Source organism: Aplidium turbinatum, chromosome 7 (assembly GCF_918807975.1).
Source record: "Aplidium turbinatum chromosome 7, kaAplTurb1.1, whole genome shotgun sequence".
Lineage (NCBI taxonomy): Eukaryota > Metazoa > Chordata > Ascidiacea > Aplousobranchia > Polyclinidae > Aplidium > Aplidium turbinatum.
In genome coordinates this window covers 2,049,380-2,065,685 of record NC_137478.1, presented here as the reverse complement: position 1 = coordinate 2,065,685, position 16,306 = coordinate 2,049,380, and positions in this window count along the sequence as shown.

The following is a 16,306-nucleotide window of genomic DNA, read 5'->3' as shown; positions in this document are numbered from 1 at the left end:
AGCAGTCCTGAAATGTGTTGCTCAAGCGCACACCACGAGAATCGAACCAGCGCCGCGTGATCTTGAGCCTGGCGCGTGACCACTGAGCAACGAGAAGTATCATCACTTGTGCAAATATTGTGAAATGTTCTTACTGTCATTACCTTTCATCATTTCTTTAGTTTAAAAGTTGGAGCACCTAAAGTAGTGGACCCTTCAAATCCATTCAGACAGATGTCCGACGATTATCTGCTTGGTGAGAATTGGCATCTAGCTTACCAGGTTACATTGTATGCAATACAGGGTTGCAGTGATTGAAAAACACAATATAACTTTTGTTTGTTTCATCACTTTAATACATAACTGATTGTTAAATGAAAAAAAAAATGTAACATCGAATAGAATATAACGCCAGCTACTTTTTATGTAATTAGAAGACTTTTGCAATGCGTTGCGTTACATCTCACTGTAGCAGAGTGCAGTAGGTTGGTTTAATATTAGGCTAAAGCACATAACCTATTTCAATAGACGGGTAACACTTTACTCGTGCATTACAAACCTGCCAGAGCTTTGTGTTCTCAACATCAATTGCTCCTATCTAACCCTTTATGTAAAACCCAGCATGGAAATCGCACTTTCCCAGTTGTTGCTGCCAGTTGATGGAATTATTTGCCTATTTGTGCAAAGGAAACCAAAAAGTTAAATAAATTTAAAATTCGCTTGTACACATTCTATTTTTCTAAATGTTATAACTGCAAGTAAAGTATTGTTTTGCTTGCATTTATTAGACAATTTGCTTTGTGTTTCGTGCTAAATAAAGATGCAGTGTCGCACGTTGCTATTAACAGAAAGCTGAACACTCACTAGTAGGTCTACACTCTACAGCGAGTTTTTCTGTTTCACTGACTATATCATTGTAGATTTGTAGTGGGTGGCAGTTAAGATGTTTTTAACGATCAAACATGTTGAATGTGTTGCAAGGCTGCTGCAAATATTTTTCTGGTTTTAGTGTGATTGTAAAACACAGAAAAATGATCATTTCGATCAAAATGAACTGGTGTCGAAGCTGAGATATTTTAGAATATTTACATACAGTATTTATTACCATTGTCATGTACACTGTTCAAGAGCATAGTTTGCACAGTAGATGTGGCGCTATATAAATGGTGATATTATTATTAAAATGTTGTTTGAAAAATTCACAATGTAAACCTTTCACCCAGCTCGTGGTGATGTGCTGGACTGCAGTTTTAGTTTCAATTCCTCCTCCTCTCATCGTTGCTCATCTTCCTCTCCTCCGGGATCAGCTTTAGGAGATGCTTTTGGATTAACCTTGAACATTGCTCCAAACAAACAAACTACGGTAAGAAAAAATATTTGCGGTACTTTTGTACCAATGAACCAAAGCTTTGTGCTGTGTAGCGAGAGCGTCTTTGTGACGCTCTAAAGAGCGTTCGTTTGACTACGCTCGAAAACACCAATTGTATTGGGAAGCACACTCAATACAATGCAAAAATAATTGAAAGCATGTGCTATATGACTCTTCGCTGCTTCCAACTATCTAGTGAGTTTCATATGTGATTAGCATCATGCTGAGTGTTGTCGCAATGTACTCAAAGTAACTTAATTAAAAATTCCAGAAAACAAGTTTCAAGTTCAGGATAATCACTTCTGTATGTCGACGTTGTATTTTTTTCAGTCTTCACGTTCATGCAAATAAAAAATAAATTTGTCTTTTCTATACTTACAATATTTGTATCAATCCAATAGGCCTATAATTAAACAACTTAGTACGTAAAACAAAACAATATGTTAAAAAGTTACAGTTACAACAGGGAGACAATGCTCTGAAAGAGAATTTTCGCTAAGTATACTGCGAATGGCCCCTTTGAATTCAGAGATTTGTCAAGGGCATCATAACTGCGGAGTGTATTTACTATTCATGGAGCAATTGCTTGAAGGTTTACAATGACTTTCTGTAGTTTTTGTTGTTGTGAATTCACACGTGAAGAACATTTTACGAGCTATTTTTGATAGTACTGTTGCAGAACTCCCTGTATCAAATTATCTCAGATCAAATAAGATTACTTTTCCAAACATAGGCTTGTTCTCCAACGAAAATACAACGATGCAGATCAGCTTCCCACAATCCTGGATTCTGCTACAATAGGGAACGTGCTGATGAATCAGATGCATGGTCGCCTGATCCAAAGACTGCTAAAGAGAGTAAGTTACAATCGTGAGCATCTTTAAGTAAGAATTATCATCATCATTATCACCATCACCATCTGATGGTCATGCCACTGCAGGCAGATGACCTCCACATATATTTCTACATCATTCTGTCTTCCGCTGTTCTCATCCAAGTGATACCAATATTTTCTTCAAGTAAGAATAGTAGTAACAGATTGCAAAATCAACAAGCAACAGCACCAGATTGCATTAAACTTCATTATCTGCTTGAAACTTTTTTATATCATGTAATTTTGTTTATTTTTGATTTGTATAACTGCGACGAAATGGATAACAACATACGTGGTGATCAAACCAAGTGTAGACAAAAAATTATTATAATAACTGTAAATCCAAACAAGAAACATTTACACATGCACAAAGAAAAATGAAACAAAAAGTTTAAAATAAACAAAATGTACTCTTATTTTTCAATATATCTTCTTTTTCCTTCACCAAACGCCTTAGTCTGTTGTGCACTTGACTGCATGAGGCACATATGGTGTTTGATGATATCTTTTCCTAACAAGTGCGCAATTTTGCCTTCAGAGCTGTAATGCTTGAATGATTTGAAGAACAGGCTTCACTCTCCAAGATACTCCATATTGCGAAGTTCATTGAATTTAAATCAGGAGAGGATGGAGGCCATAACCTTTGGCCCGAACCCTTCCATATTCTCCTTACACCAGTCGTGGACAAGATTCGCTGTGTGGGACGTAACCTCGTCTTGTTGAAGAGTTATTCCGTCTTCTCCAAATGTTGCATTGATCCAGGGAGTCAACTTTTTCCTCAACATTTTCAAATGAACATGTGGATTAACTTTTACTCCTTCTTCAATGAAGAAGAGAAGAGTTTATTCACCAGTTGAAATTACCCCACCCCAAACCATCACAGAGGCTGGTTTCTGTCTCCGGAACATCAGCCTTTCATTCAGTGGGATATCTTCTTTATTCTTTGCATAAATACAGTCATTCTGATGATTATGCACAGCCTGGACAGTGAATAACTTGAACTGGTTGCTGCGTGCCTCATGCAGTCAAGTGCACAACAGACTAAGGCGTTCGGTGAAGACAAATGGAGGATATATTGAAAAATAAGAGTGCATTTTGTTTATGTATATTTTTCTTTGCATTTTTCTTTATATCTGTAGATTGTTCCTGTTTGGATGTACTGTTATTTCAATAAGTATTCGTCTACACTTGGTGTGGTCACCCTGTACGGAGTGTAGAATAAATCAGCAAATTGATAAACTGATGTTGCGAATTAAAGGATTCACAACGCGCATGAATAAGTGCTTTGGTGGATAGGTACGTGTCTGTAGCTTGCTCGTTATGTCTTTGCAAAAAAATTTCTTTGCTTAATCATTCTGACTTTGAGAGCTGCAGTTTGTCTAGAACTTAATTAAAAGCCTATTTTGAATTAAATGTTCCATTGCAAACGCTTACCTCATAATTATGTCACTCTTCGCAAATTTGTGAAATCTTAAGTGCTGATACGGCTTGCTGCATTTCCGCTCCAAAACATTGTGACAAATGGAAAATAGACATTTAAATGCATTTCATCTGTTATTGCCAACAGTTTCGTGCATAAGCTAAATTGTAAAGTTGTTAGGCTACTGTATTAGTTTTTGCAGTTGCGTATACGATTACCATAATATAGAAGACACAAAGCGTTTGATTTTCATATAGTCTCCTATAAAAACTATTATTTATAAACTGTGACCATAACTACTGTGATTAGCTCATTTTAGTCCAAAAGAAAAGTTTCTGTACATACTGCATATGGCATTGTGTATTTGTAGCTAAAACGTGTTATGCAGTGTAACTGTAAACGTAACAACAATAGGTAAAAAAAAATAATTTGCCGACTAAACTTTACTGATCAATTTCAGCAACTCTTCAAGATTCTTTGTCTCCTTTTTAAACCAACTCTGAACAGGTCTGTATTAAATCCGCAGTGCTGAAGTGCGCCTACAAGACAGCCTGATTGCAAGTTTCTGTGACATTGAGCCACAATGAGCAGACAATTTTCTTATGCGCCAATAGCTTACCACTCAATGCCGCAGAAGAATGTGTCTGTGGGCTACCAAACACAAATCTAAAAGACTTGACATAAGAAAACTGTTTATCGGTTGCGTTGTTAGGTAGTGAGAGCTCTTGCAATAAGTTTGCAAGGGTGCTGGTTCGACACCGGTTAAAAGCACTCGACCTTGTCTTTGGCAAGACGCTTACTGACGTGCTTGAAAGTAAACAAGAAGATTAGTTTCATTGCTTGCCTTTCTTATAAATCATCTACAACAGAAATGTTTGAAAATAGCAAAAATAAAAAAGGAAGAAATGAAAAGCCAGAAATGTTGAAGAAAAGCTCGCTATTCTGTAACGCTTTTGACTTAAAAGTGCCGTCAACAAGCAAAACTATGGAATCGTGGACAAATAACACTTTGTTTTCTTCTTATCAGCTTGCAGACTTCGTTTCATCGATATGGTGTTCCTACTAGACGCCTCTGGATCAATAGGGAGTGAGAATTTCAATCTCGTTAAAAATTGGACGAAAGCTGTCGCAAGTGGATTCCGCATCAGAGACGGAAGTACAAGGATAGGAGTTGTCAGATATTCATTCCTCGATAGAAGAAGGTAATCATTACACCAAATATTCTCACAAGAGATCAGACTTTTTTATCCTCCAGCAAATATTAATCGGCGAGATATAAACTTTAAAAAGAGCTTTTTTGTCGGAAGATATATACAGTGAATTCAACAAATCTTTACGTTTATTTTTTTGGCCAATCAAATATTCTGTAAGGAGGAGCTACATGGCAGAAAACAATCTAAGTTTGAATATGTCACATATATAAAAAATATCAAAAATAGTTATTACTCTCTAAAACCTCTACAGCCTGTTTCTCCCTAAATGAGGGATCATAAGAAGATCCCTGTTCAGTATATTTATTATATTGCTTCGGTCTAGTTTGACAAAGTTAAAGTATACCAGTCTTTAAATGTAAAATTATTATTGACCTTATCTGGCTTGCTTGTATACGTTTGTGTAATTATTTTTACTATTTAAGCAAAATTTTCCCCTACTCATTTTTGAATATTTTATAATACAGTAATTAATATTATTCTTGATGTTATTTAGTTGAACACTAACTTTTCTTTTAAATATACAATATATTTATTACAACTTATAGACCCTTGAACAATCAGCTGTTTATCAACACAGAAATTCCATTAGGTTCCATCAAAGACAGAGAAGAATTTAACGTAAGTATCACATTGATTGTATGATGTTTATGTCTTCATGGTTTCTTTGCATGCAGTATAACTTGTGTTGGGAGGTAGATACAAAGATTGGCTTCCTTGTCTTCCCGTGCACTTAACTACCTGGCGTAAGCCTGCATACAGCAAAAATGTGCATATAATATACTCTGTTTGTTGTACATTGTAGCTGTGTGTCGTTGCTGTGAAACAGGAATTGTTATACAGTGCAGAGCATATAGAATGTAAAGTAGTGACCTACTTTCAGCAGGGTGAAGAGACATGTCTTTCCCACCCTTTTCATAAATATCTAGTATTCATTGCCAGTAGCGTTGACAAGGAAGGTTTAGGGATACTTTAGGACCCTAATTCGGAATGATTTCAGGAGCCGCAGCCTTTCCAAGAGGCAGGGAACTTGAAGTAACCACCTTTTATTTTTCGAATATAGTGCGTTTTTCTGAGAATTGTTTTGATTTGGGGCCCAAGGGTTGCATTGATAGCGGGTCTAAGTTATCTTCTCAACGGCCCTGATCTTTGCATAGCACTGGAATGCAACTACCACAGCACTCAGTAGTAGCCTATTAAAATCATACTAAACCGGTCTTAACAATGTCTTTTAGCAAACTAGGTCCATGGTGCAACGCATGATCGGAGATGGATAAAACGACATACAAAAACGAACTTTATTATTAAGGTCAATAAAAAATCTTAATGTTGCTTTACATTTAGTTCTTCATCAAGAGTATTAGCGAAAATCAAAAAACATAAATTATTTTATTGTTTTGCTCACCATAGCAATGCGCATCTGCCGAGTGGATTAGCTCATTTCGCTTTATGAGGTAACAATAATAAATCGATTAAAACTTGAGATACAGCCTTCAAAATGGTTACGAAACATAAATGTAACCCGCGGTAAAAGATTTCACTTAAAAAAAAAAGAAATTTTTACTTTATCAGTGAAAGTCACACAATGCTTGGTCAAAAATTACATTCCTTACAACTTTTGTGCATTGGGTATCTCATCCTTGTACATACGCCACATAATTCTCATCATAAAACTTCAAGACAACCCGCACTGATAGATTATAAAATATCCATGTTAACAAGCAAATTAAATTGATTCTAGTTGAATTAAATTACTGATGAAGCTGTCTTTATGGTGGAGAAAGCTCTACAAATTAATTCTATTCAGTTGCCAAACCTGTTTGCTTTAGTTACTAATTTTAACAAATAAAACTTTGAAGTGTAGTAAAATATTATAATTCAATCACTTGCAAAATCGTTATTATCACAAGCTTTGAGTTGCCCGGTTTCGGCTTCCGAGAAATATTTAATGCGTTATCATGTTTAACATTACAATTGCTTTTTAAACTTATTAATAGACTTTCTGTACAGCGTTGTATCAAAAATAACTTGTTGTTTTTCTATTTTTTAATGTAAACTAATTAGAATAAAGAGTAGAGATGATGCGCAGCCTACTAAGATAATTAAAGTGGTATAATTAAATCTTGGTAAAAAGAAATGAATGATTGTTTAATTGTTGCGCAACAATTTGATTTAGTTATTTAGAATAATCGTAATAATTGTTTTTTTTTTTTATTATCTTTATCCTGCATTGTGGGAAAGCTGACTTGAGCGCTATGCTTCGGTGTACGCCTTCCAACGTAGCCTACACCTGACCCACGCTGCAGCCGACGGCAACGTCTGTTTCCGGTTGTCTACTCTATTTATGACTTAAATTTGGTACTACCCATTACTCGAATCGATCACTGGGTAGAGGCAATTATCGTAAAGTTTCTTGCCCAGAGAAACAACAGCACGTGCGGGTGGCTGGAGTCGAACATGCAGGCTCTCGACTGCGAGCCCAATGCGCTAACCACTCGGCCACTGCTGCCGACTATTGATGGATATTGTTACTTATTGCTTGATCACAGAGGAGAGTTGACAGCATCAGAGAAACAAACTTTCAAACGTTTACTGCTCACGCGTTGAACAAGACGGAAAGTGACTTCAGATCCTCAGATGGATTTGATCAACCAAATACAGCAAAGATATTGGTATTGTTGACGGATGGAAGGTGAGACTCTTTGCGTGATTTGAGGGAATCTTATTATAAATCTGTGTTGCATCAATCAAATAAAACAAAAAAAAATTGTAAAACCATTTTGCTTATGATTCTGCTGGTTTTAGTACTGGATGCGGTGAAGCTTGACACAGATCACTGACTTTGTGGATAATAAAAGCTACTCGATTTGAATCGATTGATGATATCACTGTTCCAGTCCAAAGGATTTTATTTGGAAATAATTTTTGTAATGAACATTTTTGGGTTATTTTGAAAATAACAAAACTTTCAATGTTGTTGTCACTTCAAAACAAAAGTGCAAAATCGAAGAATCCAGAAAGCATTGCATAATTCAAAGTCGACCTTGAGTAGTGAACGATTTAGAGTAATGATAAGGGGTCAGTGTCAATGTTTTTAAATCAAAAAGTTTTTCACTGATTTCTTGGTTTTAATTTGTTTCTGTTTCAATAAAATGACTTTTTTGAAACTTTTGTTTTATTGCGTCTTTCAAAGTTTCGCTTCAAGTAGTCCTTGTCACTAATAGCTCGCCACTCTATCGCACCATATCAAAGTCGATTGTGCCTGATAGCCGAAACATAAGAATGACGAAGATTGATTTATTATTATCATTAACACCACCAATTACTACAGAAAGAATGTGTTCCTGTAGACATAAATTTCTTGCCTGGAAAACGGTTTTGTTCACCTTCTAATATTTTGTTTGTTCTGTCACAAGCTTTGCTGGACTTTTCTTTTACATTTGTTTCAATTGATTCTGACAAATCGTGATTTTACAAAACGTGTTTCTTTTAGATCAACTGACGGGGAGTTACTACCGCAAAGCGCGAGCTACATTCGTTCATTGGGAATCGCAACTTTCGCGGTCGGCGTAGGTGACGCAGTAGTGGAGGAATTGAGGGTAAGAACTTTTACGGATTATTCGAAAACAACTGAAAGCATCGCCATCATTACGAGGACATCAACAATTGTCTCAAGACACCAAAAAGCTGTGGAAATGTTTATGTACTGAAATGTTGTTTCTTGGGCAATTGGACAATCAGAAACGCTTTCTTTAAAGAACAGTAGACTACTTTTTAGGCCGTGTGATGTCAGTTTACCAACTTTTCTCTTACCATCATCATCATCATAATACTTCATAACACTTCATCTGCCATCATGCTTGCATTGAATCCAATCTACAGTTTTGAAGTTTATGGAGGAGTGAGCTGGGCTGGTTTCATTGTATAACTTACGATCATTGTTCTTTTCAGACAATTGCTACCGGCACCGATTCAGATGAGAGGGTGTTCTATGTTTCGAACTTTGACCTTCTGGACAGCATTGTCAGTCAAATAGGAACTGACATTCGAATCACAGCTGCTTTGGAAGGTGACAGATTAGATAAAGTTGTTGTAAAATTAGTTGCTAAGCAATATCAATCAACCCCATAGCGCCCAAGAATAAAACAATTTTCAGATGTTTTTTGAAAAGCTGTGGAAGATAGAACATAGTTAGCTGTAACACTTGTTGCAAATTCGCAACATTGGGCTATGAAGGGGCAATTGAAAGTAATTTTTGTTTCATTTTGTTTTACAAAGATTCGCTTTACTCTGCCAAACTCATATACTTCCCATACATTTTTGTTGTATGTATAATGCAACATATAGGTCGCTACCGGGTGTTACGTACTGGGAGAGTATGCCTTTCTTTAACCAACCTTTAATCTAAAGCTTAAACGTAAACGACAATATTGAAATTTGCACATCTCATGAAACGTGAAAAGCGAAATGGTAGGTTTCTGTTTCTGAAAAGTGTTCAAAGTTTTGTCACCTTTTCCTGTTCACTGAGGGTTAGCATTTTGCTTATTGTAGCCAGTTCTATCTCCCTGATCATACCATACAGTAGCGGATACAGTGGGAGAGGGGGCGATTGGAGCGATCTTCCCTCCCCCATAAAACACAGAAAAAAACTTTATGCAAGGTGTATTTGAAAGAGAAGATTAATGTCGACGTATACAACGTTGTGTAGACTTACTGCCCCCTGATAATTGGAAATGATTTGACATTTCTGTATTATAAACTTTACATACGCACTTCGACTTATTTCTGTTTAACAAAATGTAATCATTACTGTCATCCCTCAGGTTCATCATCGTCGGATTCAAACGACACAACACACGAGTTGGAATATGCTCAGTATGGATTCTCCGTGAGATCCAGCTTGAAAAGACGGGTAAGTTGAAAAAATTTTTTGTCTGCTTGTGCCTGGTGACAGTGTTTTGTTTTGTTTGTTTTTGTTTTGCTGTGTTTGTGAATTGTGATATCACATTTGTGTTTTGCTGTTTTGTGCCGTAACAATGAAGGCAAAGAAACTTGTGTGGTATGGTCACATTTTCAGAGGTCTGCAAGTGCAGAAACGTTGCATTACAGCTTATTAAATATGCATGCTTACTAAAATACAAACTAGCCACAAACAAGGTAGCTTAAATATGAAAGATTCCCAGTAAGTTCCTCTTGAAATCTCACCACCAAACAACGTAGCAAGGATACAGTATGGTAAGTAACTTACAGTACATCAATGTAGTATCAATGAAAAGTCACAGCAAAGAGGAACAAGCGAAATGGCCAAACTTCAGCATTCCACAAGTCACGAGGTGTTTTCAGGTAATATGTGAATATTTTTACTAAAAGATTCATGTAGTAATCCTATCTGAATGTTTATGGCTGCTAAAAGCGAAACTCAAAATTTGTGCAATATGTGAATGTTTTGAACACATGTCATTCAAGCACTTAGGTCCTAGACCCAGATGGTTGATTTGATTTTGTTCTGTCATAAGCCTTCTTCTTCTTCTTGCTTATGAGAAGCCCAAGCCTGAAGGTAGACAAGCGATTTTCCTGGAAAACAAATACAAAGTAAAAAATAAGTCATATGTTTCTATTTCACATTTTCTAAAAAGTCTGACTGCCAGGCCTACTCTTCAGGAAGTCTCAAAACTACCAAAATAGCGCTGGATACAAAGCAGGTTTGTGTTGATTCAAATAGACGATGCGTCTTTGCGAAGCGTTCCAAAAAGAAAAAAAACAACGAGACAAAAATATTTCATAAGATATTTAAAAATACAATTCAACTTACTGCATTAGCCTGCGACGCTTACTGATATTTTGAGCTAAAATATTAAAACCTTTAAACTGTGTAAGAGCTGCTACAAAAAGGACTGATGTTCTGGCTGAAGTGATGTACAATAGACAAACGTATGAACTTTTTCTGTGCCACGAAAATTTTTGTACGAACGATTGAGAAACGTTAAATAAAACAAGATAAATTTAAACTGTTTTCAGTTTCAATGTGGTATTTAGGCCTACTTTGCTGTTATAAAGTGTAAATTTTAAGGTACTGTATAAATCCACAACAGTCCCCCCGATAGCCTAGTTGATTAAGCGCCAGGCTTTATAAACAAAGAAGCTGTAAATAAGAAAAGTTGAGACAGGTCTAAAAAAGCCTGAAGCAGACTATTACCCCTATTTTTTACACCCACAGATAATTTTATTCTGCTCCTCCCTGGTAGGTATCTTCCAGGTAAGTATAGAGTGCCTGCTGAGTGCTGAGTGCTTCTGTTCGTTCTGGAAGCGGACGCGCTAATGATGAGTCAGGTAACAATTTTTTGTTTGTTTGGAAGTTGAAACAAAAAAATGTCAAACTTGCAAGGTGTAACCCCCTGAGACATCGATCTTGAAAAAGATTCGAGTCTCTCTAGGTATGCGCTTGAAACTAATTTTAGAAGCAGCTCTACATTCAGCGTAATCCTGAGGATAGAGTTAGTCCAAAATTACGACATAAGAATAGTAAGAAGAAACTTCGCTCTGTCAATCTCAGTGACAGGGCCTGTGTCAGTGATTTAAAGCCTCTACAAGTATGCGAAGCTGCCAGGATGAAGCTTTGCTTTCTCAGTCCAAGGATCAAGATACAACGCAACTTTAACTAGACTAAGGCCAAACTTAATCATAATTATTGCATTCGACCAGCAAGTATTCAAGCTTTCTTGATATTATTGTACTTATTTACTGTAATAAAGCCTTATCGTGATAACAACGATGTATCAAGTGTGATTCATGCTGTTTTACGGAGCACTTGACTGTCATCCAACATACACTGGCGATATAATCAATAGTTGAACTCAAGTTATGCAAGTCAACATTACTCTAGTTCTTTTCACACGTTCATTAAAAGTTTGGTGTATGTTTTATGATATAAAATAATAAGTGAATCACCACCTTTAGAGTTAACAAATTTCACGACAAAGACGTAAAAGTTTACGCATTTCTAACTTTTACAAGTTGGGTGAGAGGTTACTTTTTTAAACCATAAACGGACATAACTCAACAACAACACTAAGTTTAACATTATAAAAAAAACGAACAATGCCTGTTTCAATATTGAAATCAATAAATTACGCACATACTTTGGTGCTAATCATTATCTAACTTGGTTTTTCAATAAGATTCTTGGAAGGTTTTGAATTCGGTTTCCACTGCGTCTTCAGTTGAAGAGCCTGATCTCAAGACCTTTCCAACAGTCCCGTTTATTGGTAAGGAATCCAAACGTTTTGCTATATCTCTGCTAAGATTTATTGCCTTGAATTTTAACGTTAAGATTTTTATAAAACATTTAAAGCTGGTTACTATTTTCAGTTGAAGTCTAAAACTCCTTTCCTCTTAAGTTCAAACGTTGTGTATAAGTTCACTTGCTCACATGATGCGAGTTCCGCATACATTGGTATGTCCACGCGACATTTGGCGACGAGAATGGGAGAGCATTTGAATTTAGCTACTGTAATTTTAATAAGAAAAGGTGCAATTAAAGACAATATTATAAATCGCCAATCGTGTTCAAACAATAAACCCTTATTGGAGTCCTTCGAAATTGTTCGTAAGTGTTTGTCCGAGTTCGTCACTAAGATTCACGAGGCATTGGTAATCAAATCTTTCAACCCAGAGCTCAACAGACAATTATTTGCTGGCAGAGCCTCCTATCCTTTAACCGTTTGTGATTGAATTGTCACATGTTTTGCTTCTCGTATTCTTGCTTTGTTTGTGCCACTACCTCGTGTTGTGCTTCCGTCCATCTTGCGTAATCTGCTTGAGTCATTTTCTGAACAATTAACTTTACCTCTCAAATACTTGACCGTTGTGCTGCGTAATTTTTCAGTTATCATTTTGTATGAGCGAGCTAAGCAGTTTCTCAAATGTTTAGATTAGACCTTATTTTTGCTGTGATACTGTATGACTCTTTAGTATTTGTTTAATTTTTTTTTTATAGGCTTGAAATGGCGCAGCGGGTAAGGCCCTCGTTTTCCAATCATACAATCCTGGTTCGACTCCCGGCTTATGCTGGTTGTTGACAAAACACCGCTCACCTCTACCCAGGGTGTAATAAATTGGGTGGGCGTAGTTGCTGAAGTAAAGGCGACCCAGAGAAAGAGAGACTAAGCCTTCGGCACCTATTCTCGTTAGTGCCGAAGGCTCAGTATAATGAGAACCTTATCTTCTCATCCCCCGATGCTTGGATTCAAGTTTGGGACTCACCTTTATAGGCTTGAAAAGAGGAGCAAGTCTTTTAGGCGCAGACAGTTAGGCGCCGGTCAAATAGGCGCGCACACTGTGGCGTCAGGATATTTAGGTGCGGAGCACTGTGGCGCCCGTTCATATAGGTGCTATTCCTAGTAAAGTGTGCAGATTGTATCAGCTTGGCAGGTAGGGCAATGCTTTTCAAACAAATAGTTATATTGACCAGAAAAATATGTTGCTTTTTTAATGCTAATGTTCGGCATTTATTTGTTGTTAGTCCAGGTTTATCAATAAATTATTCAAGTCTCTGAACATAACTGAGATCACTTGTAGTGAGTCAAATAATAACTACACTAAACATCAGTAAAAAAATATACCGTAGCCTATATTCAAGCGGGTGGTAGGCTTGATTGAAGAGTAACTTAGCTTTCCGTCAAAACCCCGACTAGGTTTTGCCAAAGCTGAGCTGATACAATCTGCAGACTAAGAATACTAAGAATAGCATCTAAACGAACGGGCGCCATAGTTCTCCGCACCTAAAGATCCTGACGCCACAGTGTGCGCGCTTATTTGACCGGCGCCTAACTGTCTGCGCATAAAAGACGTGGATCCTTGAAAAGGGGCGTATGGCTAGCCGGAAACGTTCGCTTATTGCTTTTTATTTTTGTTAAATGTAGTGTTGTTGCTGAGTTATGTTTTTTGATGGTTCTGATTTTTAATTCCTTAAAACGTTTAGTAGCCTAGGCTTCTTGTTATTAAAATGGAAAATTGGAAAGATATTTTGGCTACTCGGCATCTTATCAATAGATGACGCCAGAGGGCAACTGCTACTTTGTACTCTTCATCGATTGCTCAGTGGGTTGAACTCCAACTCAATATTACCATAGTTTCCATTGTAAACGTATCGTTCTACAGGCTCATGTGTTTGATGCCATCCATAAACGATATTTCCAGCGTCTTTCTGTATCAGTTTATTGCCTCTAACAATTTAGCCTATTTTTAAATTCCCGTATTTGTCAAATTGACAAAAAAATATATCAGACGATTTTTGTACTTTTTGAAAGAATCTTTGTTAAGTGAAAGTACAAGAAGCAATTAATACAGTTTAATAATTAAAAAAAAGAAAATAGTTTGGTGATTAGTGTGGTCTCCTCTGAATCGGTATTCATGGGTTCGGTACGCTGTCGGGTCCTATTGAACCTTGTTCCTGCTTGGCATTCAGCAAAAAGAATGAATTCAGGATAATAATTGCACTTGGCTTGGCCAGTAAATAAATTTAGTAAGATGCTAACAAGTTGACAAGAGCGCCACATCGCTTTGGTACGGTTAGCCTACTTGCCTCAACGGATTCAGTGAAATCGGAAATAACACGATTTGCACCACGTTGTCTTCAGAGCAAAATTCAAAGCTAGAACAATAACCTGTGTGATGAGATAAACATTGTCACGTGGTTTGAAACCATCAGTTGCAGTATAATTTATCCGGAAGGTTGACATAGCATTTGCTTTAAAACGTGAAGAATTAATCAACAGTTTGGTTTATCATTGTATTTGAAATCTATTATTTAAGTTCTGTGATTTTGTCTTTTGTTTTTCAAAGTTATTTCCCAGAGTAAGGTCCTATTTTTACCACATGAATAATTGCCTGTTTCCAAGATAAGGTTAGTAATTTCTTTTTTGCATCGTGGGATTAACCCTGCAACTTGGCAGCACTGAAGTGTTTATTAACTAATGTACTGCTTACGTTGGATGCCAATTCATTCCATCAAATTACTAGACAGAGCATGGAAATTATCGCGTCTAATCTGAAGCGTCTAACCGATGTAACTTGTACGTTCTTGTTGCTGTTGTTGGATTTAATGTTTTAATTTCACGGTAGAAATCAAAAAGACAAAGGTGCTTTATTGTGTATTTGGTGCGGAAGAATTTTTTCTCTGTATTCCTTTGTAAACCAAGTTTATGTCTTGACTTTTTATCTTTCATTGGTATTTCAAGCATTCGGTTATACCACAACCTCACTTTCATATGGAAGTTTGTTTCCAATGTTTGGTAAATATTCCTTTAAAATGCTTTAAAAGTCATTTATTAAAATGTAAACATGTGAAGTTAAGTTTCGACTTTGACAGACCAGCCATTTTTCACCTTGATCTCATTCTTAGGGCAAGCTAATAAGCAATTTTGCATCAACAATAATCTTACAGAAAGCTGATTGCTTTAATTGGTAACAAAATACTAACAATGATTAATATAACATGAATTTATTTTAGAATTGAAGTTACATATAAATGACGATTCAAAATGCTATAATTAGCAAATTCTTCATAAAAACCGAAAATGGTTTTCAACCTAAAACACAAAGAAAATAAATTTATACTCATTAAACTGACGACATGAGCACATTTAAATAAGTCGAGTTGACACAGTGGATGTTATTTATCACGTCATGCTTGCCTTGTTTAAATGCTGTTTTAGAATCTCCTCGAAATCTTCATCTGGGATGACAATAAGAAATTGCATACATAGTTTGTCTCAACGATTGTCGTAGCGTTTACACTGTTGCAAAATAATGCGTATTAACTTTTTGACTTCAGAGCGGAAAGTTTCGTTTCGAACGTTGTAGATGAGAAAGTTGCACAAACTATTCAGGAACAAAAGCTTCATAACGACCATGTAGACAATGGGATTGCATCGATTCTTGTACCGGGTGCCGGTTCTGCAATACAAAAGTCAAATTATGAACATTTAAAATGTGTAACCGTATTGTTTCAACTTTCAGTTCAAGTGTCGGCTTTGTGGCCGAATAGTAAGAGTCCTTGGACGTATGTTCGATACCTCGTTAAAGCATGTGTCTATGTCCTAGTAACATACACAAAGACATGCTTCAAAGTGAACACGAAGATAAACTTCCTTGAATTTTTCTATTTAAAAAAATGTTCAACTTCTTTATCGTGTGTCACACGACGGTAGCCCAGAACATCACGCAAGCTCTTGCTGTGTGGTTGAACTCGGCTAGATCCTGTGTAGAGCATCAATCTGGCATCTATCAGAGCATCTATCTGGCAATTTTCAACTATCTGGCATCTGTGTGGACACTGCGAGACGAATGAAGAATAAAAGTGCATTCCAACAGCAATGCAATTTCTTCACATAAAACTACGCCAGTTGTGAGTTCAACTGATTTTTTGTATGAACTTACTTAATCTTATCACA